Source organism: Amborella trichopoda, chromosome 9, assembly GCF_054954075.1.
Source record: "Amborella trichopoda isolate Santa Cruz 75 chromosome 9, AtrichopodaSantaCruz75HAP2 v2.0, whole genome shotgun sequence".
Classification (NCBI taxonomy): domain Eukaryota; kingdom Viridiplantae; phylum Streptophyta; class Magnoliopsida; order Amborellales; family Amborellaceae; genus Amborella; species Amborella trichopoda.
Window position 1 is genome coordinate 14,976,745 of NC_142344.1, and position 3,395 is coordinate 14,980,139.

Genomic DNA, 3,395 nt, shown 5'->3' on the forward strand with positions numbered 1-3,395 from the left:
TCTGTTTTTATGGGTCTCCCCACATCATTTGTTGTCACTATTGAATGAATGATTTTACAAGAACGCACAACATTCATACACCCACATGTACCAATATCTCAAGGTATCAAGAATATGTGGCAGTTTGTTTTTGCTCAAAAGATACTATGCTCCTGAGGGAGCATGTCCTCAGTTCACTCCCTTGCATAGAACCCTATCCAGTCAGTTCACTCTCTTGCATAAAACCCCAAATCGTTGGGTTTGAAATCGATTTCTTTTTTATTTAATTTTTAAACTTTATAATTTAAATAAAAATGATTGTTTCGAAATGATTTAAATCAAAAGTGAATTTGTTTTTGAAATTTGAATCAAGATAGATTTATTTAAATAAAAAAGCACACTTCAAAAGTTCAAAAAGAAAAACCCATTTGAGATACAAACCATTTAACGCAAAAATATGTGAATCTGACTTTTCTCTACCAGGTTTGATTTCACGATCTTAAAAGCCAGGATATCAAAACATTCCTTTTGATTTTTGTTATAAATTGCCTAAAGCTCAAAGCCTCAAACTCTAATTTCTAGCATAGATCGTTCAAAGTTATGATTTGTTTATTTCTGCAAAAATAAATCTATTGAAGATCTATAGAAAAGAAGACTTCGAGACAAATTTAAATCAATTTGGTGAAATAATAAGAGAGTGATTACGAAAATAAGATTTCAGGTGGAGGAGAATCAAGGTGCTCTAAAATGGCTAGTTTTTGATAGAACAATGTTGCCCTAAAATGGTTTTTATTTGAATCTTTTGTTTGTAGCAATGTTTTAAACCCACCGATTGAGATCAGGCATAGTTGATCCAGACCGGAAATCAACAACGATTGAACCGATTCAAGGTACTGATAGCGGGACAGTCTTCCCCCAAAACCGATCGTTTCCCTTTCCTTCTTATTTTTTATTTATTTATTTATTTATTTTACGTTTTTAGCGAGTTCAAATAAGCAAGACTAGAAGCACTTTTCTTAAAAAGATAAAAAAGTGATGTGAGATGAATAGTCCCATGAAAGTTTTGTAGAACTCGGGCAATTCTAATTGGAATTGGCAAAAAATTAAAATAACCAGCGACGCTAGTGCGGCACTTTCGCTCCTTACATTGGGAGTGATAAGAGTCTTAGAATATGCAAATAACTCTAGGTATATTTATGTCAAAGAATAAAGAATACCATAGGGAGTTATAGAATCTTAGAATATACAGATAACTCAATGTATATTGATGTCAAAGAATAAAGAATAAATAAGTCCTAGCATAAATATGCAACTACTAACATTTATGGGTTGATGGAATACTTAATTTTATCATAACCGATACCTATCCATATGAAGACACCTAATCCTACCAAGTATATATATATATATATATATATATATATATATATATATATATATATATATATATATATATATATATATATATATATATATATATAGCCCCATTGGGACTTATACAGTTTACAACTTAACCTTGGTAGTTACGGGACCCTCTTTTCGAGATCAGTTTTTGGAACCCAAGCTATTCTTTGCTCCCAATGAGATTCATTGGACTTATGCACTCTACAACTTAACCTTGGTAGTTACGGGACCCACTTTTCAAGATCAGTTTTTGAAAAACCCAAGCTATTCTTTGCTCCCAAGGGAGCAAATATCCTAGATTCAGTCCTATGAGTAAAACCCTAGCTAGGCGTATTTTAGAAAAAGGATATAATTTTTTTTCTCTTTAGTGATCAACCTCAATAAATAAATAAATAAATAAATAAAAATCTATGTAACGAGAAAAAAATAATATCCTAATGTCAAATAAAAATCATCTAATTTTACTACTAATCTAAGTGCTTTGGAAGATCCTTTATTTTTTACAACTACTCATTTCACGATTCTGGAGGGGACCTCAAAATTTCATGTCCACAAAATCATCCTAAATAGAAAATTTGTGCCGTGGAGTAGAAACACAATATGCTCCAGCGAGACCATGCTATGCACTCTCAAGGAGCCCTTTCCGTTTATTGCACTACCAATTAGAAAGAGCCTTTTCCGTTTGTTTGATTTTCGTAGTTTGTTTTTTAAAGAAAATTTCACATGTTAACCTTCTCCAAAAGTAGATGCAGGTTCTATTTCCATCCATTTCCCATGCACAATGTTGCTTACTATTTACTAATTTACTGCTACACATATTTCCTAGAGTATTATTCAGAAGTTTATTAACATCATACTACCCATTGTTGTAATTTTTGAGTGAGATATAATTATCTAAAATAATAATTAAAAATGTATGCATGAGATGTGAGAATTCGCTATAGCTTGTTATGTATTGTAAGATCATTTAGTATTATTTCAAGGAGGTTACAACTTCCCATAGTCATTAGATGCCAAATTAGATGGTTTGGGGTTGGGACATGTCACGAAGTTCGAATTTGTTTTTCTTAAATTTGAGCCTAGGCAATGACACAATTTCAACCACGCAATAGAAAATCTAATAGACTAGAATGATTGTGACTTCTTGTACTAAAAATTATTGGTTTTTTATATACTTTTCCTTATTTACTAATAAATGGTTTCTTATGTACTTTTCCTTATTTACTCGTGCTCTCCATTAGAAAAAAACATTAAAGTAGGGTGGAGGTGCTTCAATCCCCACTCTTTTTCTTTTGTTTTCCGAGCTAATTAAATGTTGAGGTTTTGCCGCCCTATGTCCTAGGTTCAATTCCTACCATGGGTAGGGGCCCTCGCCCACTGACTCACCTAAATAATAATAATAATAATAAATGCGGAGGAAGCCGAAAATAAGAGGTCACTCTCTAGCTCTTTAGACTTTAATTGAGCTCTTAAAGGAAAGCTCTTATTCAGAATTTTCACAAAAGGAGTTTCCAAATTCTTCATCGGGATAACGCACCTCACCTTTAAAGCTCTATCATGTCCATTGTTCGTAAAAGCGTTCGATCTAATTGCTAACCGCGCGGTTAGATCGGAACCGGCCAGTGGTCGGTTCCAATTTTGGGCGGTTAGGGTGATCAATCGGTATTTAAAAAAAAAAAAATTCAAAAAATATATATAAATTCTCATAAATAAGGAATTTGATTTGTAATACATTTTTAAATATTTTTTACATTATGGTAAATATTTAAAATTATTTTGGTCATTAATACTCACTTTTATATTTTTCCATTTGTTTCAGAAAATTTTAAAAATAGCCCTAAGAAAATAAAAAATGGGTTAAAATCTTTTTTTTTCATTAATTTTCAATTTCATTTAAATGTGTTTTGTTTTAATCATTCTTTATATGCTTTTCATATTTTAGTAGATTTTTTTTTTTTTTCAACACTTTTTTGACCACCCGGGACTTGTCCGGTTAAAACGGTTGAATCGGC